Source organism: Neomonachus schauinslandi, chromosome 14 (assembly GCF_002201575.2).
Source record: "Neomonachus schauinslandi chromosome 14, ASM220157v2, whole genome shotgun sequence".
In the NCBI taxonomy this organism is placed as follows: domain Eukaryota; kingdom Metazoa; phylum Chordata; class Mammalia; order Carnivora; family Phocidae; genus Neomonachus; species Neomonachus schauinslandi.
Window position 1 is genome coordinate 39090584 of NC_058416.1, and position 22492 is coordinate 39113075.

Genomic DNA, 22492 nt, shown 5'->3' on the forward strand with positions numbered 1-22492 from the left:
TAGTGTATAAGGCATTCTGAAGGTCTCTGATATTAGAGAAGATTACTGCTGTGGTCGGGGTGATTGATCCTGACTACCAAGGGGAAATTGGGTGCTACTACACAGTGGGCAATGAAGAATATATCTGTAATACAGGAGATCCTCAAGGGTATCTCTTAGTATTCTAATGTCCTGTAATTAAAGTCAATGGAAAACTACAGCAGCCCAATTCAGCTAGGACTGAATGGTCCACACACTTCAGGAATGAAGTTTTGGATCATTCTACCGGGCAACAAACCAAACCACCAGGCAAACAACCGTAACCAAAGCTGAGGTGTTTTGCAGGCAGAGAAGGCAAATTTATAACCATAGTAAGCATCTGTTCCATACAAACAAAGCAGGCTAATGTACTTAGCTTGCCATCAGATAGCTAGCTGTTCACCCGGAGAATGGTGCCATATTGGAGACTCACTGTTGGTCTGTGCTGCTGGTACTTTGGGCACTCAGCAGTGGCTGTGGCCAGGTTAGCTGTGGTGAGTGTAAGAAAATATTGCTGAGTCCATGTATAATCTCCATTCCATTAATTACCATAATCATCATGGCTACTTTGTTCATGAACTGAATGGGCGCTAATGGAACCCAATGGAGTGACTGGGGAAAGAGGCTAACTCATAATCCATTGAACAGTTTATCCTAGCCACTTGAATTTTAAACTCTTCCTCTGCTGAGGTCACCCTTTGGTAAACATCCACAAGTATTCATGTTTGGGTTTTGTTTTTTGTTTTTTGTTTGTTTGTTTTGTTTTGCCCAGAGAGGTCTATCTATACACCCTTTTCCCCTAGACATTCTTTTTACCGATTTTACTATCATATTCTTTCTAGTAAGTCTATGACCCTCAGCCAAACCATTAGCCCAGCCCATGAACTGATATAGGCTCATGCTATTGATACAGACTCTGGCAATTTCTCCTTTCAAACAAAATGAACAACTACATACACTACTCAAAAAGAAGTTCTTCCTAAAAGGAGAATTTTCTTTCACCGCTCTTCTTCATGACTGAACCAGGAAGGTCCTGTAGTGCTGTGGCTGTGCACTTCCAGGTGGTGCTTACATGTCAGGAATCATTTACAAACCAGGCCAAGGGTTTTGATTGTTTGTTTTGTTTTGTTTTGTTTTGTGTGGTTAGGGGGTGGCGGAGGAGGGGGTTGCTTTTCCTTGATCTTCTTCGAGTCCCTGGCTGAATCTGAAATTTAACAGACATATTAACAGTAGAAAATCGTACAAATTTATCTAATGTAAATTTTGGGTTACACAAGAGCCTTCATAAGAAAAAGAAAACCAAAACAAACAGTTAAATCTGAGTATTTTTATGCTAGGTTTGATATAGAGTTGATACTGATGTAGAAATATAATAGGTCAAAGAGTATGACATAAGTATAGTAAACTGAGGAAATCTTAGCAAGGCCTGTTTATTCAGATTCTTCTCAGTGTTTCTTTGTCTTTGGAGATAAGGATGCTCCTTTCCTCTGGGTATAGGGAAGACACCTCTCACAAGGTTTTATAACCTGTTTTAGGAGAGAAAGGTGGGGGAAGATTAGAGTGAACTTGCTTCTGCTGGTTTCTCAAACTTCCTCAGCTTAAAATGATCAGTATGCCAAGGAGCCATATTTTGGGGTAGTGTGTCTTGAACCCCATCATTTCCCATGAGACCATAGGTGTGACCTGAGAGGGAGAAGAAATTCTAGCTGTGGACAACAGTCTTAGACTGTGCCCATCGTTTCTGTCCTTTCCTGACTACAGATTTTGGACTTGCTTAGCCAACCTCCACAACAGTGGAAGCCAGTTACTTATAATAAATCTATACCTGTCTGTCTCTCTGTCTATCCAGTATCCAGTTATCCTACCTATCTATAATTTTACTTCTACAAAATTAATTGAAACCATTCCTACCTTAAACTTTTCAAGTAGTGTTTGGATCCTTGATTTTCCTTCTATAGCAGATGTCCTTAACAGTTATTAGATTGGAATAGGTTTGGCCATCAGAGTTCTGATCCTAATCTCCCAAATTCCCTAGAATCCCCGGAGGTAAGTTGAGACTTAGAAAGGTAAAACCACCTCTGTAATAGCTCAGCTTTGTAGAAACACTCTGGCTTTGGAATCTATGTGGCAGACCCTAGGTTAATGAGTCACAAATCCTAATAGTCACAGTAATGACTAACTGTGACAATTCCTTGAATAGTAATTATCAGAAAATATTAGGAAAATTGTATGGTAACATTTTCTATTTCAAACCAAGAAACAGACTCTTAACTATAGAGAACAAACTGATGGTTACCAGAGGGGCGGGGGTGAGAGGATGGGTTAAATAGGGGATGGGCATTAAGGAGGGCACTCGTGATGAGCACCAGGCGTTGTATGAAAGGGTTGAATCGCTACATTGTACACCTGAAACTAATATTACACTGTATGTTCGCTAACTGAAATTTAAATAAAAACTTAAAAAAAAACCTTTCAAGCCGAAAATGATCTCAAATTTCATTTGGCATTAATTTGTGAAAATAAACTACAAGTTTTAGAAATCATCTCATTTGCAATACTATGGCTATCATTTATACTCTGACTACTTAGAATGCACTAACCCCAAAGAATAGCTGTTAGCAGATTTCTCTCAAAGTAAATTGAGAAAGTACCTGGACTGATACAGAATCACGGATCCCTTGAAAGTACATAAAAACGCAGGAGGAAATGATCTGAGGTCTTATAATGAACTATGAACTGACTATCAGCAATGGAGTGTAGTAGGAAAAAATAGCCAAACTACACAAATGTAGCCTTGCAGGGATATGTAGAGAGAGAAATACAATCTCTGCCCAGTGACTACTCACATTTTAGTCAGAATTCTATAGTAGGCTTTGTGGCTGAAGAAAAATTCAAAATTTGGGGAGTTTTTCACAGAATATTAAGGTGATCAGAGTATGAGAAATAGGAGCTTTAAAACTTGCTATTACTATTGTTTCTAATGGGGAAAAAAGGATGTTGAAAATGAACTCTTTCATAGGATTTTCTTGCAATAAAGCTGTAATAAATTCTGGATATAGTACATTGCAATAAGGCAAATTATATAAAATAGAACTATATTGAAACATGATACTTTTATACTAATATTTGTAAACATTAATGCTTTTGCCGTCCGTCTGTGAGTGCAATTTCTGGATATGAAAACACTGGGACTAAGTCATTAAGGAGTATCAGGGACTAGGATCAATTGGAAAGATACTGTCCTAAAGGCATTTAAATTATATATATGTATAAGTAACTGCTGTCATGTTCCAATTAGCCCACACATTGCCAAGTTTGTGACTTAGAAATTTGATGGAAGATAGATGAACATGGTGAAAAGCTATTTGCCTCATATTCTACTTCTGGATTTTTCTGGGGCCTCCTTTAACTTAGGGACAGATCGGTAAATATAGTTATTAATCTTTAACTAGTAATCAATTAATAACAACTAAGTGCTTCTTAACTGTTAGTAACCATTTCGGAACTCACAGTGTCCAATTTTCATTGCAATGTTCTTCTCACTTACTGGACTCTCTCCCTTCCAGCCCCCAAGCTACCTTCTCACACATTCTTGGGCTTCTCTGTGGTGATCTGGACCACTAGGGTCCCTCTGGGACAACATTCCCAGGACAGAGGCAGAACCCTGTGCTGCAGACATTCTCTGGTATCTGGACTTTTCCTCCCTCTTTCTTCTTTTCACCTTATCTATTGAAAGAGAGAAGGGATCCTCCAGTTCTTTTCTCATGAAGGTTCACATCTATTTCGCCTAGAAATAAACCAGCCTCTTCATTTGAGTAGAGATGATGCGGGTGGGAAAGGAGGTATCATAGAAAATCATTTGCTGCACTCACTTTTCTCCTTTGTCAATCTCCCCTAATAGGTCAAAGTCCAAGTGCATTCTATTTAAAAAAAATATCCCCGTGGAAACTACCAAGTATTGTCTATAATGATGTTGGCTCAGTTTTCTGACAAAGGGACTAACACAAAAATTCGAATGCTTTTTATTTTTCTTTTAAGATTTTATTTATTTATTTGACAGAGAGAGAGAGGGAGAAAGCACAAGCAGGGGGAGCGGCAGGCAGAGGGAGAAGCAGGCTCTCCGCTGAGCAGGGAGCCCGATGCGGGGCTCGATTCCAGGACTCTGGGATCAGGACCTGAGCCGAAGGCAGACACTTAACCAACTGAGCCACCTAGGCGCTCCTTGAATACTTTTTAATTCTCATGTTCTACCTGACATCTGTAATCACTAGCCTGTAAAGAATTTTAACCAATGACATTAAGATGAAGAATTCAGCATTCCTTTAGCAAGCCCTTGAATTATAGGTTTTTATATATGTGTGGAATCTTGCAATTTCTATAACTTAGCCAAATAGTGTCCCTTGCATTCAGCCCGAAAGCCTCTCAAATAGTAGCCTGTGCCAGATGTTTCTGAGGGAGTAAAACATATAATGTACCTAATTTTGCAAAACTACACAATAGGTAGACATTTCTTTCTCACCCCAGCTGGTGATCAGTTTATGCCCTGAAGCTTGGAGATTTATAGCCCTTGTAATTTTATCCTAAACAGAGTAATTGCAGATGCTCTTCCATTGCTATTATTTTAATTAGTGATGAAGACTTTGCCAAGATGTTGAATTTCAAGGTAATGAATTTCATCTGGGTAAGATCTTGTAGGTAGTTGTGACCATCTCAAGGTAGCTTTTATCCTTGCAAATTATTTTCTTATCAATTTTGGAGTTTCTATTTATTTAGGAATTTTACCCCAGCTTATTCTAAAATTATTTAAGAAATGCCATACCATTGACAAGTCTCTTTACAAAAACATGGAAGTCCAACAAAAGAAATATACACATTGTTAACTTTAAAGGTAAATGTGTTTTAACATTATCAGAGGTTATTGATTTTTAACAGATAATTTGCACAAAACAATTCAGTGTGCATAAAAGTATAAAATAATTTTCTTGAAGTTTTAATGTTGAGGAAAACTAAATTATAATTTAATTCATTGTGGTTTCCTCTCAGCAGACTTTTAATCTTGTTGAGTGTGGGTTTTCTTTTGTATTTTGATATTCCATGGAGAATGAAAAAGAAAACCTTAGGTAGAGTTGGGTTTTAAGGAATTTTCTTACAAACAGAGGTCTCTCATCAAAGACCATAATCTTATTTTTGTAAAAATAAATAAATAAATAAACAAACAAACAAACAAACTTTTTTAAATCCTTGGTTTTCATGAATAGAAATCAACTTAGGCCGCAGCTTAGTTATTTCATTTATAATAGGTGTGCCTTTTAATCAGCATGGATTTTCTTTGATGTTCATGTTTTTCCTCTGTGGAAATGCAGGAATTCCCCCATCATCTTCTGTTTGTCCTGGCCATAAGTGCTTGTGGTAGGGTATAGGATAATCACCAAAACAAATGGAGCGATAATAATAGGGAAGATGTTTGGAGCCCAAGTGCTGATCTTGTTCCCCCAATTCATATGATGAACCCGACATTAAAGCTAACTGGCTATGAAAGCTAACAAAGTGAAACTTGCAGTAGACAGCCAGGGTGACTCTGCTGTTGTACACTCTTCTGCTGAGTTCTTCACTTTATCTTTCAGGAAAACATAATCTTACTCCAGAATTCCATCACCAGGCAAATGAATGAATGAATGAATGTTATATAGCAGAAAATAAAGGAGAAAGAAAACTCCAAAGAGAAATTTTTAACTAATTGTTTCAGAGGAAACTTAACTTTTGAATATAATTAGCAGGTTTAAATTGGACATGATAATCTAGCTTCTATTTTGAATTTTCACTTATTCTTTCTTCCTAGGTAGCACAAAGGTTGAAAATAAGAAGAAATTTAGCATATGACATTACCTAACAAAGTGGGGCAGAGAATTTGGCTAGCAGTCCATTTTCCCTATATGGAAAACTGGAGAGAAACTTAGACTATGCTTGTACTGATCTGAGTTTGTAAAAGCCAGAGAGCTCATTTTAGGAAGCTACGTTTAAACTAAAGCCATATAAAAATTGTGATTTTTTTTTGTCTTATCAAAATATGAAAAATACCAGGCTCATTATCCACCTTAAATGTTGATATATAATTTGTGGATTTATGAAAGCTGAATAGTTTGGTATGTTTAATACAACAGTTTGGTTGTATTAAAGACTTATTGTATTAAAGACTTATTGGTTTGAAACTTTCTCATTTGTCAGTTTTGGCAATTTGGATAGCTTTAGGGAAGAAAAGCTTGCTTAAGTGTTCAAGAAAAATAAAAGTACTAGGGAAAAAGACTAAAATTATATATCTCATTATAATTTTATAATGAGATAAAAGTCCTAGGGAGAATAAAAGTACTAAGGAAAAAGACTAAAATTATATATCTCATTATAATTTTATTAAATGGAATTAGAATGAACTACATAATAATTGACCACTTGAACTTTATATTAATAGTCCTTCTTTATAGTTTACTATGCATTTTCACTTCCACTCAGTTATTTTATTTTTATAACCACCATGTTAGGCAGTGGGGCAAATTTTATTATTCTCATGAATGGAGAATAATAGTAATACACAGCTAATACACAATAGATTTTGAGACCTGTCATTCCCATTATATCTTACTGCTGTCCTCATATTAATTATGTTTAAATAATTTTTTTATATAATCCATGGAGGAAAGTAAAATGTGTAAATTTAACTAATAACATGCAAAATTGGGCAAGGGGATGTTTGACCTACCCAAAACCAAAGCAAGCAATTTCCAGCCTTAAAAAATTCTATAAATATAAATGATCACATTAACAGTAAAGGAATAAAAGGATCAAATAATAATCTAAATAGATTTGTGAAATTTAAAGCCATTCGTGATAACTAACAAACTAGAAATAGGAAATAACATGAGAAAAATGGCTTTAGAAGCTGCAGTTATCTGAAAACATTATTTATGTATTGGAAGTCTAATGGATTCTACAGATAAATGCTAAAATTAATTCATGAATTTGAGGGAGTCAGTGGATTGAAAATAAATAAAAATTTATTGTATTTCCATACAGTAGCCATAAATAACTAGAAAATAAAATCTTAAAATGGATACTATTTATAACTGAATAGCTAAACCTCAAATGCCCAGGTATGTGTCTACCGAAACATATAGAAGTATTCTCCACAGAAAACTACAAAACATCTCTGACAAAAATCAAAGATATTCTAAACAAATGAAATGATCTACTAAGTTTATGAATTAGAAATTTCAAGTTTTAAAGAATGTAAATTCTTCCCAAATTAACTTATATGTGTAATGGAATCAAAATTAAAAACTCAAGCAGAATTTTTGGAAATTAATGCATGAATATTCTGAAATGTATAAGAACTCCCAAAAGATCAAGTGTACTGAAGACATACTTGAAGAAGGACAAAGTTAGGGACTTACACTACCAGGTATCCAGATTTACTCTAAGGCTACAGTATAAGAAAGTGTGCTATTGTGCAAAGGTAAGAGAACAATACAATAGAATACAGGTTCCAGAAACAGACCCAGAATGTAAACATGGCCTGTTTGTTTATAAGAAGATGCCACCAAAATAGTGTAAGACAATGTATTGGAAAATAACTGGTACAGAATCAATAAATGATACATGAGTGATTAGATATCTATACTAAAAAATAATCTTGACCTTCTATTTCACAACATGTATAAAAATCAATTCCACTGTATATGTAATTGTGAAAGGTATATAAAGCTTTTAGAGAAAAACATATGAGAACATCTGATTTATTCTGGAATTGCCAGAGATGTTTTAAATAAGATACAAGTACCAACCATGAAAGAAAAAGTTCATAAACTGTACTCTTTTTAAAATTAAGAACTTCCGTTGATCAAGACACCATTAAAGAATGAAAAGACAGGGACGCCTGGGTGGCTCAGTCGGTTAAGCGTCTGCCTTCGGCTCAGGTCGTGATCCCAGGGTCCTGGGATCGAGTCCCGCATCGGGCTCCTTGTTCCGCGGGGAGCCTGCTTCTCCCTCTGCCTCTCTCTCTCTATCTCTCATGAATAAATAAATAAAATCTTTAAAAAAAAAAAAAAAAAAAAAAAAAAAAAAAAAAAAAAAAAAAAAAAAGAATGAAAAGACAAGCCACAGTTAGAAAAAAACTACTTAGGATACACATATCCAGCAAAATTCTCTCATCCATAATAAATGAGGAACCCCTAACAAAACAGTAAAAACAGGCAGCCTAATTAAGAAAAAATGGCAAACACTTGAAAAAATCACTTTGCAAAAGGGGCTATACAAATGGGCAATAACCATATGAAAAGGCAGTCAATATAATAGTCATAGAAATGCAAATTAAAACTATCATGACTTGTCTCTAAATACCTATTTAAATAGCTAAAATTTAAAAATATAGATAAGAATGTAGAGTAACAGGAACTCTCAAATATCTCAGGTGGGAAAATACATAATAGATCCCCCACAAAAATTCATTAACAATAGAATGGATAAGTTGTAGTTTATTCATACAATGGAATAATATATAGCAATATAATAAAGTGTTGCCACACAAATAAATTGTGGATGAATCTAACAGAATTGATATTAAGCAAAAGATACCAGACTCAATAATATGTATAATATGTGATTATAATTATATGATGATTGAAAATAAGCAAAACTTTTGTGTTGGGAGTGTGGTTTATTATTAACTGAGAATGGACATGAGGGAAGCTTCTGGGGTGATGGTTACTTTTTCTATATTTTCATCTAGGTGATGGTTATATAAGGATTTTCATTTATAAAAAAACTATCAATTCTTTTAACTATGTATGTATATTGCACCTCAAAAATTTTAAAACAAACCAATGGAATTAACATAGATTTTAATGAATAGAAAACACACTTGCCACAACCTTTTTATAAAGGATATCTACCAACTGCAAAAATTTTGCATTTTTTAATAAAACAGAATTGAGGTGAGCATTGAATATATATTCCAGATTTAAGAAAGTACAATAAAATTTCTTTAAACATATTTTGCCATTCAGATGTTTTAACAATTTTGACAAGCTTATTCTCCTTGTATTATGTATGTAGATACAAAAACCATATAATTATCTTAGAAATCCAGCAATCTGCTTATATTTGTAATAGTTGGTTAATATTTCTGAAAGTTTAAAAGATCACTCACCCAGCAGTTTCTTAGACTATCAAAAGTTATAATGACTGGTGGTGTATAAATCACCATACTTGAATCTTACTTGTAGTAAGTGCATCTGATGTGGAAAGAGGGGTCAAGCTGGACCTGGCTGCCACTGGAATGAAGAACAAGAACGTTGTGCCCTTACCACACCAACTGACAGCTCAGAAATAATCATGCAGAAACAGACCCAGAACAGCTTTAAGAAGGAAAAAAAAAAAAAGAACTTGATTATTGACAGGGATGTCTTTTTTACTTGCTGTGTTTTGTTTTTAATAATTTATCTCGCACAAATAATGTCTCTAACAGAAGGACGCTTTTTTTTTTATTATTGTAAGTTGAATTCCTACTAATTTGAGTAGAATTTTTCAAAATGAACATATTTTTCAAAATCACTTGCATGATCAACTATCAGCAGACAAGTTAAGCATTTAAAAATTATTAACTAGGGAGTTTTGTACTTAACAGAATAGGACATTCATAATATAGTTAAGTTTATATTTAATCATTATGAAGAAACATGTAACCATCAAATTTTCTTCACTATTTTAATAATAGACCTTTAATATATAATCAATAAATTGTCAAGTGAATGAATAAATGTATTTCAAAATAGAGATGATAGTTTAATCTATCTGGTACAGTTAACATAAGCAGAAATTTACTTAGGAGCCCATGGCATGGTCTATATCATGTTAGAATTATTTTTCAGTGGTTATTGACATGCTATAGTTACTTCACACACTGACAGAATAAATGTTTTATACAAAATAAATGAATTACTTAATAGTTTTAAAAATTCATTTATTAATGAACTTGTTGCAAAGAAGATTCAGTGCTTGATTTTCCATCATTAAACAGTTTCTATGCAGCATATTATTAATTTTTATAAATCTAGTACCTAACACAATACCTGAGTCACCATGGTAGTTTTATGTTGCTGCCCTAATAAATTAGTGTGAACTTAGAACCTTAAAATAACAGTATTTTCTCACACCTCTGTAAGTCAGAAGTCTTAAGTGAGTGTCATTGGGTTAAAATCAAGTTGTTGGAGGCTCCATAGAAACATCTGTTTCAGATTGTTGGCAGAATTCAGTTTCTTGTAGTTGTGGGAACAAGTCCCTATTTTCTTTCTGGCTATGGGCAGAAGGCCATTTCTACCTTCCAGAGGCTGCTTGCATTCCTTGACTTGTAGCCTCCTTCCATCTTTAAATGGGGAAAAAGAGATGATGGGTTTCAAGTCTTGCTCTCATTTTAAATTTGTCCTGCATCTTCCTTCACATTCTCTGAACTTCAGTCAAGAAAGATTCTCCAATTTTAAGAATTTATGTGATTAGATTGTCTCACCTAGGTAATCCAAAATCATCCCTTCAGCTCAAATTCTATCCTTAAATCACACCTGCAAAGTCTCCTTTGCCATGAACAATAGCATATTCATAGGTTCCTGAGATGATAGCTCTAATAGTTATCCATAAGAACCCCCCAAGGACACACTTCTGAGGGGCTGACTTGATCACAGATGCCTGGAAGAATAGACGGCCTTCATGGACTTCAGATAGCTTCCATGAATGTAATTTTATTCAAATTTAAGCTCATGGTTTCTTCATTTGGGGGAGTCCAGATTTCAGCACCTAACAGCATATGAATGAACTGATTTCCACATGAGGGCTATGCTCAGGCTAATGATTGCTGTGGGATCAAAGAAAGGTAAAAACTGGGCAACATTGAATGTTTCAGAAGTGAACATAGCATTTTATTCCAGTAGGCTTGCCCGCCCTTCCCTTCGTTCCTTCTTCCCTTCCCTTCTCCTCCCTCCCTCCCAATTTTTCCTGGAAAAATTGAAAGAAAGGAATTTTTACAAGGGAGGAAAGTTGGTCTGACATTGGCAAGGGTATGGGACAGGAATGGCACTTGGAACGTAGGACAAAGAAAGGATGAACCCTATGAAACTGAGTAGCTCTGCCTATCTCATCTGAAGAGAGAGCAGTGTATAAAGTGTTGTTTCAACATAGAGTACTTCTCCATAATTAAGTCATTGAATACATGGCAGATTTATTATTGTTTTGTTAAAAAATTGGGGGGGATGAGTAGTTTGAATGCTGGTATTGTATTCTTATTTACTACTTTTGTTTGTTTTTAAAGATTTCATTTGTTTATTTGAGAAGGAGAGAGAGCTTACATGTGTAAGCAGGGCAGGAGGGAGAAGCAGACTCCCCACAGAGCAGGGAATCTGATGCGGGGCTCAATCCTAGGACCCTGAGATCATGACCTGAGCCGAAGGCAGACGCTTAACCCACTGAGCCACCCAGGCGCCCCTCTTATTTATTTAAAGTTTTCTTTTAAAGTGTTCATATCCATCTGCAACCAAGAAGATCCTCTGTATTTTTTAAAAATCAACTTATAGTTCTTTCTTGTGAAACTGTCTTACCATTTTTTTTTTCATTTTAATCTCCTGAGTTGTGAGAACACAGCTTAGCAAAGTGTATAAAGGCAGCAAAGCAGGTAGTTTAGATTTCTGTTAGTCTTCCAAGGAAAACCTACAAGTAAACTGGAATACAACACAGAGAGATTATACAGTAAAATGCTTTTGCAAACTAGGATTTAAAGAACTGGAAACCTTATTATTTTTCTCAGTCAAAATGTAAATGGGTAAATTTTCACGTTTTTATGTTGTAAACATGAATTGTGAAATGTTTCTCTACAGAATGAAAAAACACGTAAAATGCCATCCAACTATAATAGTCTGAAAAGTTCACTTATTTAAGAACATTTGGCAGGAGTAGATCCTTAATGAAAATAAAAATCATTCATGTTCGGCCCACCCATTTCCTCTGTCCTGTGTCAACAGGGCATGAGTATAATATAGTTTCATTCATCCATTCAATAATGTTTACTGAGATACTACTATGTACTGGGGCAAAAAATTAGTAAGGCACAAAAAGTTCATAGAAGTGAGGAAATTTATGCAAAGATATTAACTATAATAAATAATAGTGATTGCAGTGACAGAGCTATACATAGTACAGTAGTATAGTGCTGACTGGGCCTTAGCCAGTGCCAGTTTTCTAAGAAAAGTTAAAAATGCTAATCTTTACACATTTCACCATGTATCAATACATATATGTAGTATTTGCTATCAATGAATTAGGAATGACTTCCAATAACATTATAAATGCCAGGTTTATTGCTTTTGTGTCCTGCATCCCTCCTAAAGAGATTGCAGCTTGTTCTACATTTTTTCATTCTTTGGCTTTCTTCATATCTTTAAATCGATTAAACATGTAAAACTACTTATGTGTAATCTCTGTATAAGAATATAATTGTATTTGTCCTATACTTACTTAAGCAAACTTATTGGCACTCTTGTGCCTTCCTGCTAGGCTGACATGGCATATTGATACAGAAACATAAACTATCTCTAATCAACCTTCCAGAAAGACCAAACATTGTCAGTTTCATTCATTTTTCACCACCACTATACAAATTAATATCTTGCCAGCTTCAAAACAAAGGCAGCCATCAAGTGAATTGTACAGTATACATCTCACGTTTTTTTCATTGTATTGGATTTCCATGAAGTGTCTTATAATCTGGAAAAAAAATACATGGGCTGCTCGTATCCCAGATGTTTTTCATTCTTTGAGACACTTCTGTTTCTATGCCATAGTGTAGAAAGAAGTGACTTGGAAAGAACAATGGGTTGAGGAAATGATGGGAAGAGAAGATAGTATCTTCAGGAGGCATGATAACAAGGGGAATTTAGTTGAATGGATTCATGCTTGGCAAACATAATGAGGATGAAGAAAAAGGAAGAAAAGAGGAAATAGAAAAAAAGGAATAAATAAATTGAAGAAAAACAAAAGGTGAGGAGAGAAAAAGAAGACATAGAGGGAAATAACCATAAATTTGGTAAATAATTATAATGACAGATTTCTTTATGCCTTCATTTGCTCTGACCATGACTAGTTGATATTCAGAATAAATCTTAGGGTTGTAGCCCTGGGGGACCTAATATTGCAGAGACGTATTTCTAGAGTCATTTGGTGTTTGACTTATTTTAAGGGTTTTCATTAAAATCCTGGAAAAATGTGCAAGATCTAGGAACCCATCCATTTAATCATTTTAAGAGACAATGGTGTCATTGCTGACTATATAGAACCTACATATCTTCCCATTTTCATTTATTTTGCCACCCCATACCTTTAATGCCTAGTTATTGTTTCTTTCCACCTCTCATTGGTACTTTTCCTCATGTGCTGAATTATGCAATATTTATCATTCTGTTTCTGTCTTGTGTACTCAATACTATATTTTAAAGATCATCCTGTGTTATATATAGCTAGTGCATTTCTTCTAATCACTTTATAGTCTTTCATGGTCGGTGACCACCACATTTTACTTAGCCATTCTGCAAATGAATGGACATCTATGTCACCTGCAAAATTAAACTTTAACTTAGCAACATAAAGTTAATTATGGACCCCCAAATCAGAAATCGCAGTAGAAAAATGAATAGACCTCTAGCTTCCTATAAAGCAGGACCTACATGAACCACATTTAATTGAAGGTGTGGGGTAGATACATTCAGACATTATTTATGGTATCTTAACAGCTCTGACAACTCTCTGCAAAGTTATTGTGTCCATTTTGAGAGCACTTAAAAAGCTCACAAGTGGGGTGCCTGGGTGGCTCAGTTGGTTAAGCAACTGCCTTCGGCTCAGGTCATGATCCCAGAGTTCTGGGATCGAGTCCCACATCGGGCTCCTGGCTCGGCGGGGAGCCTGCTTCTCCCTCTGACCCTCTCCCCTCTCATGCTGTTTCTCTGTCTCTCTTTCTCTCAAATAAATAAATAAAATCTTAAAAAAAAAAAAAAGCTCACAAGCATCTCATTATTTTAAAGGACTTAGAGACATTTTTGAATTATTAATAGGCTATGTCTCCTTAGTATATGCCTTTGCCTGAAAAACAAAATGCTTTTCAGCAGTCTTTCTGTTTGTGCAGGTATAGTACGGCCAAAATCAGTCTTGAATGAGAGATCTAATTTGGAACTTTGTTTTGCATGATACTAATATACTAATTAAGGGTCTAGAGCAAGGGTCAGCAAACTTTTTGTATAAAGGAAAAGCTAATGGATATCTTAGGCTTTGCGGTCCACTCAGTTCTGTTGCAGTTACTCAACTCTGCCACCACAGAGGAAAAACAATCATAGGCAATATGTGAATGAATGAGGTGATAGTGCCCCACTAAAGTTTATTTACAAGAACAGACAGTGGGCTAGATTTGGCTGGAAAGGCATAACTTGATGAAACCTGTTCTAGAAAGTGATTTTTTTTTCCATATTGGGATTAAATTATTTGGGGAACTAGATGGGTCTCAAGATGAGTATTTATAGAAAATTGCCTTAGCTATTTTTAATCCTATTTCTACTTGAGATCCATCACAAAGGTTTAGACAGTGCCCCAATATGAATAACAACATCAGGTGATTAGAGATGCTCATGATCTTTTATTTATCAGTAAGGGGAATATCTAATTGAGAGGAGCAAAAGAGAAAAAGCATTAGTCATAATTCTATCCATAAGGATATTTTACTAGACTGCAAATAATTTACTATACTTTTCATATTTGGCACCTCTGAAATTGCTCCTAATGTTTTCTGACCCCACATTCCTAAGGAAAGGACACTGAAGCATTTTTTAATATATATATTTAAATATAAATTGTATAAATTAAATATATATATTTAATTCCAAAAAACTCTTTTCTCTGTGAGCATCCAGTTTATTTTGAAAGACTGATGTAATTCTATAAAGTATTCAAAAATTAGAGCATTCACACATATCAATCTAGAATCTTAAAGGTCCTGTAATTCACATTCAAGAGTAGGAAGTGGTATAGTCCCAGAAAGGGTATTAGGCTGAAATCAGATTGTATTCTAGCCTTAATGCTGTTCTCTTCTTGTGTGACCTTAGATAAGAAATTGATTTCCCTGGCCTCCATTTCCTCATTGACAAGTAAGGATTTTTGAAAAGTTTCTGTTCCTTACAGTCTTGTAATAAATTAATACTATCTGTCTGGAGTATGAAAATGGCTGTAGCTGTGAAGAAGGACTTTAATTTTCTATTTCATGTGCATCTCTATTATTTGTGTGTAATATAATCAGCATGCAATATTTTATAATGGATTTTATAAACATTTTATAAGTGGATTTTAAAAAATATTTAAATTCTGATATAACATGGATGTGGCAGTGAAATTGGCATTCAACATAAACATTTTCAAAAGTATACATTTGCTACAAATAAAAGGTGAGTTCAGATTACTTGACTATAGCAATAGGAAGTTCTAAAATATCATATATTTTAATTTTTCAATGAATTTACTTAATTTATGCTATAATGTATGTACCTGAACCTCTTAGATCAGTCTCACATTTGTAATAAAGTTTCTAGGTACTGCTCTTACAGTTTCTGCATTTATGTAGTGCATTATTACTTTATGATAAAGTTAGTTGATAATTCCTTAACTCTTTTTGCTGACGACCTTTTAAAGCTGCATAATTAGAATAAGTTGTGGTTACTGTATTGGAATCTTTATCCCATGGGCCAACAAGGCAGCACATTAATTCTCTGCATCACCCACTCTATGTCCAGTGCCATCAGCACAAAGATATTATTCTTTGTAATTACATAAAGAAAGGGTCTATTTAGTGTTAACTGACCTTTCTGTGACTGATCAGCCTTTTCCACCAGTGAAGTAGAAATGTATATCATTAAAATGTGAGTAAATAGGAAACCTTTCTAAATCTTAAACTATTCAAATCGGGAGGTGCATATGAAGAGGAAATTGCTCAGTCTTTCACATGATATGGTGAAAAGAGTAGCAGACTTTAAATATATATTTTAAAATTTGACAAATTGAAATATAATTGAATTACAAAAATGCATAGAAATATTTAATAAGGAAGTAATATACAAATATGTTTCTGTTTAACAATCTTAATTAGAGGACACATTATTTAACTCAAGGTTAAAATTTAAAGTTTACTTAATAAGTAGTAAATTTATAGGAGTTATTATTACTGTGGTTTATCACTTACAGAGGATATACATGTAATCATGTAATTGTATAAATCATGTATTTTACCTTGAAAAAATTCACTGGGGTATATAGATTATGTGACACCAATTTTTACTCTCTTTTCTTATTACAGAATTTGTTTCTCTGATCAGTTATATTGGATACTTTGAGGGACATGCATTATATTGAAGAAAACTGGTCAGATAGAAATTCGATAGCTAATGTAAATGGCATTTGTAAAGCATTTCTTAAGGCCATTGAGTAGTTTATAGAAGAAATGCTACAGTCAACATGGATGAAAATATTCCCTTTTTTAACATACACCCACATTGATCATGTGATTTTAAATATTTAACAAGTATCTGTGTTTCTAGGACAGATTTTCCCTGCTGATAACACAGACAGGACCCTGTATATGAAATATATTCAGAATCTGTTTTTAAAAAAAATGACACTTCCTTGGAACTTTGCTCATCACTTTCACTAGAACTGATATCTCATGGAACTGCTATCATTATTTGGATATGTCTTTTATCCTTCTTCATGTATGATGTATTCTGATGTAGTTAGCTTTGTGAGTGCCTCAATTCCCTTATCTGATTGCAAGCTTCTTCAGCCCTGAAATTATGTATTTTTTCATGCTAATATCAATAATTCCCAGTCAAATATATACAGTGAACAGCATCTAAAAATAATAAGGAACGAGCAGGGTTAATACAGAGTATTAATACTCAATGGATACTTCTCAGTTCTTTAAGAGGCAATGTCATAGTATCCATTGGTAAACTTTATGAGTAAATTGACAGCAGCTACATTTGTAACCCCATCAGGGAGCTAAGATAAGGAGTCCTGTATGTTGTCATATATATATGTAGTCATGTGTGTGGGTGCTAGAGTGGGGTAACTAAAAAAGTATTCCCCTGGACAAGGGCAGGGACAGGGCTATTTGACCTCTCATGGTGTCCCCAAGAGTGCTTTGTGTATACCAGTTGCTCAGTAAGCATTTTGAATAAATTAGTGAATAGAGAGCATTTTGTCAAACATGATAATATATAGAGTCTGAGGCATGTAACAACCTTGATGAAGAGGACTGATTTGTTCATTTAAAAATCAAGAATATTCAAGACTAATTATCAGAGAACTCGTGTTGGACAAGAGACTGGTTTCCATGGCAGCACAGACAAGGAAGTGGGTCCTGGGAGAGTTAGAACAGTTATTTGCTCCTTTGAGGCTTCAGGGTATTGACACATATCATTCTTACAGACTTGCTCCTTGGAAACACTGGGGAGAACTCTCATTTTCTGTAGTAACTGGTGTATAGATTTTAAGGGAACAGCAATACGATAATGCCTCAATGCACATAGTAGGTGATGCACCTAATAACGTATATGCTTTCTCCATGTCTGTTATATTGTTAGAGAATTGGCATGTATTTTAAGCATTTGTGTTCACCACACTAATTCCCATGAATCAAAGGGAATGCTTTTGAAGTGACAATGTTCACAAAGAGACTTCAAGCCTCTAGGTCTCCTTTATTCTAGTCTATCCCCTGCACATTCCATGAATCAGTCTCAGTACTGTTGCCTCCTTTAATAATATCAAAGCATCACTGCTTGCAAACTACTAATCCAATGCCCTAAACTGGCAGAGATGTGCCAAAGGCATATGTGGGGTTTTAATAGTATGATATCAATGGTTTAATGCATGAGCATATGTACAAGATCACGTGCTACTGAAACACTGGTGCTTGGAATGGAGCATTATTTACGACGCTTTGCATCAGTGGGATACTAAATATATGGCTACTTTTCATTGTTTCCCTAGTAATATTTTAAAGCCTAGAGATAACAGAACATTTAACACAATCCATGAAAGCCTAATTCACAAGTCATAGGTAACAACAATCTAATAGTCCTAAAGGGGCCATAAAAACATTCCTCTCGATTGACTCACCCAAGTTTGCTCAAATATATATTGACCCATGTAGCAGGAGAGTTCTGATCCCTGCCAAATAAAAGACTGTCCTAAGATTCAAATCGCTGATTATTTTTTCTATGAGGCCTTTTCTGACCCACTCTCCCATCTAGTAGAGCCAATTCCACCTGGTAGAATTGATTACAGATACTTCAAGAAATACCTTGAATAGACTTGTTTATTCTTCTGCCTCCTCCTACTCTAGCCTCTAATCCCTGGTGAAAAGGGTCATATTCTACTTATTAATCCTTGGGGTATTAATTAATCCATGGAGCGGGACCCAGAGAATAAACTTACTAAGGGTTTGCTAAACAAATGATTGAATGAACAAAAGGTAAATATGAGTATACTCTGGAGTAAATTGATCAATGAATACCACAATACAATTTTTGTTTTCTGGGAGTTCTGGCAGGAAGTCAATCCTTTGCAACCATGTGACTCCAGAGAGTGTGGTGCAATCTGTGTAAGAACATGGACATATGTGGCACTAACAGCCAGTAAAGCCCTGGTGGGATGCATAAAGAGCAAGGAGCTGTCCACAATAAACTATTAATAACCAAGAACCAGGCGATGACAGATCATCAGAAAAGATCACCTGAGGCAGCCACACATGATCATATCAGGATGGGACACTTAGAATTAGAACTGGGTCAAAGATGACAACTCTTTTACAATATGTAATTATAGCCCCTCTGCCTGGCAAACTGGATCCAAATGCCTGTATTAAGAGTAACTGAGGGTATAGAGGACACATTACCATAAATGTAGGTATGGACACTAGGACTATTTTAATAACATTCAAGTCTTTGTAAATAGCTATGTAGGTCTTCTACATATATGTGTACAGTGCAAATACTTTAATCATAAGCATCTCTCTAGAATATTTGGATCAAGTTTCTTTTTTGTAATCTCCTTTGCCATTAATCCATCTTAAATTTAAAAAAAAATGTTCAAATGTGTTTAGATTTTTTCTAGGATAAGTGTATCTGGCTGAACTTCCATCAGGGTCAACAGGTAACATTATTGCATCAACCATAGTCCAGAATTGTGCAGGCCTCAGCTGTAAAAGTCTATGCACTTGGGCACTTGGTCTTGTCAGTGAATGCATCAGTCCTAATCAAATCATGGAATATGGAATCTGTGTAGGTAACAATAGCAAACAAACAAAAACAAAAGCAAAACAAACAAACAAAAAAAACCAAGAGACTGGTTATATATAACCAACATACCCATATTGACTTACAATAAAAAGTGGTTTCCAAGGAGACCAAGTTCTAGTGTCCTTCAGCAGCTCATTTTATTTATGTCAACAAGCTGTGTGTTAGCCAGATTATAAAAAGAGAGTTGCTTGGTGGAAGTAGGCTCAGAACAAGGTAATTCTGTTATTTGTTTAATATCATTAGGTTTTATAAAGACAGTGCTGCATAGTGTTGAGTGCTGGCTCATGTTTACAAAAGAAATATATTGGGTGGTAAAAAGTATGGGATCTAGAGCCAGTCTGCCTGGATGCAAAGCCCAAGTCTCCACTTAATATGTGTGTAATCTGGGCGCCTGGGTGGCTCAGTTGGTTAAGCGACTGCCTTCGGCTCAGGTCATGATCCTGGAGTCCCGGGATCGAGTCCCGCATCGGGCTCCCTGCTCAGCGGGGGGCCTGCTTCTCCCTCTGACCCTCTTCCCTCTTGTGCTGTCTCTCATTCTCTCTCTCAAATAAATAAATAAAATCTTTAATATGTGTGTAATCTTGCACAAGATGTCTGGGTGTTTCAGTTGCCAGGGTTGCATAATAGATACCCCCAAGCTTTATGGCTCATGATTTATGTGCCAGAAATTTGAACAGGATACAGTGGAGCCTGCTTGTCTCTTGTCTCACGCTTTCTGAACCATCAGCTGGATGACTTAGAAACTAGGGATTAGAATCATCTTCAAATGACTCATTTTTTCATGGATGATGCTGACTATTCTCTGACACCTGAGCTAGGGCTGTTTACTGGACCACCTACACTTAACTTCTCCTTGTGGCCTGGATTCCTTACAATATGGTACCTGGTTCTAAGGATGAATGTCCCCAAAGAGAGGGTCAGCCAGAAGCTGTGCATTTGTTTGTTTGTTTGTTTGTTTTAAATAAACTGGCTTCTTTAAAACCAGCTTTTTTAATAAACTAGCCTGGAAAGTCACATGGTATCCTTTCCACCATACTCTTTTGGCTGGTGAAACCACAAGTCTGCCCAGGTACAAAGGAAAGAGAAATATACTATGCTTCTTGATAGGAAGTAACAAGACTCTGGAACAACATGTGGAATGAAAGTATTTCTGTTGCCTTCTTTTGGAAAGTACAATTTGCCTTACTTGACTTTTGTTGCCTTTGTTTCCCTATCTGTAAAATGAGGATAATAATGTAACAACTGAGATGATTGCTATTGTCTCACTTCTTTCCATTGTGTGTGGAATTCATAAGCCCACATTCAAGTTCAGCCCTATTTCTAAGTTCTTGTCTCTATGCCACAGGGTGAAACATAAATAGATGAGCTACTGTTTTGTCCAAAAAGAACCCAGTTCTCTAATTATAATTCCCTATTCTTTATTTGCCCAGTGTGAGAGGGAAAGAGAAGGGAAAGAGTGAGAAAAATAAACTGAAGATGGAGGGAAAGTCCAAGATGAAATCCATTTAAATCTTATTTAAAAAATAAGAAGGGTCAAATAAAGAAGAAAATGGAGAACCTACCATTTGTATATCTCGGGGTCTCAATCTGCCTTCAATTTTGAACATTTTTGGTGACAGAAGGAGAAGCCAGTTCTTTCTTTAGGTATGGTTTCTCAATACTTTGGTGTATCATGGGCTAATTAGGTAACCCCAGAAAAATGCTATGTATAGTTTCAAGGGGTTCACATACCTTGTGAAAGTCAACGATGCACCCAGAGAAAAAACTCTTGCTAAGGCTGGACAGTGTGGTATATCCTTAGAATAATGTTCAGTGCAAAAACATATTGTGTGAGTGCTCTTTATATACTTCTTTCAAATCTTTACCTCTCAAGTAGTATAATATCAAGTAATATAAATTCTACATTCTAATTATATATTTGTGTGATTTTTAATATAAATCTTTCCCACAAGACCATCAATTTTGGAGATTCACCATTATATCCTAGAGCTTGGGATATAGTAGTTATTAAATTCAAAGTTTTGAATAAGTAATTAATGAAAATGAATGAATGAATGAAATAACACTGTAAACTCAGAGCACAATTATTTTAACCCTCAGAGATCGCAATCAGATTTTTCTTTAATGGTTTTAGGAACAAAATTTTTTTCAAGCTCACATTTAGCCAAGACCTTAAGTAGAAAGATTCTACTGGTAAGATTCAGCTGGATTTGAATTTAAAAGCATGAAAAGTCATCTTATTTCTCTTATTAGTTTCTTCTTTCTTCTCACCCTTTTATTATATTTCTGACCCCAACTTTTGTGCCCTTGTTAAATATCTTCTACTGTTAATCTTTCATAAGCTCTTCACTTCAGTAGTGGTAACATTATTCCTATGGACATATTTCCACCAGTATCATTCCCTCTTTGTTTCATTCACATGTAATAATACTATTGGTTAAAATTAAACAAGTCAAAGTTGTAAGGTTGAACCACAGTTAAGCATAAAAAACATTTTCAAAGAGTGTCAGTAGAATACCATTATTTAATATTTTTATAAACCTAAAACTTCATCGCACATCTGAAGGTCACTGACTTTCAGGAATAGGTAGTGAAGTGACAAATTCTTCTATAAATTCATTATTGAGAAATGATAATGTAAAATGTAAAAAATCATGACTGATGTAACAATGTTTTGAAGATTCATTGACATAACTGCACAGTTTGATTTCTTGGTATCTAATTATGGCATATAAAGCAGTAAGAACTGGTGTCATACAGAAATTGAAGGTATATGAATTTGGAAATAAAACTGCATTTTACACAGTGAGCAAACCATAAAGTACCAAATATATCCTCACTAAAGTTCCATTAAACAGGCTTGATGTAAATCCCACAACTTTTCTACCACTTCTCTCAAATGCAATGTTTATAGTAACCATCTAGGGCTTGAAAGAAATGTAATTGAGAAGTAGAATACCTCAGGTATCAGGGTTGTGCTTACGTTAAATCAAACAAACAAAAAAACTCAAAATGATTCCTCCTACCTTCAGTAGAACATTTATCAAAGATCC

At 35.0% G+C, this 22492-nt stretch overlaps 1 protein-coding gene across 1 annotated transcript in view; it reads left to right on the forward strand.

The window, feature by feature from the left end:
• The window catches only part of CCDC178 (coiled-coil domain containing 178), a 398973-nt gene that overhangs the window by 235518 nt on the left and 140963 nt on the right, over positions 1-22492 (forward strand). The window lies entirely within an intron of this gene.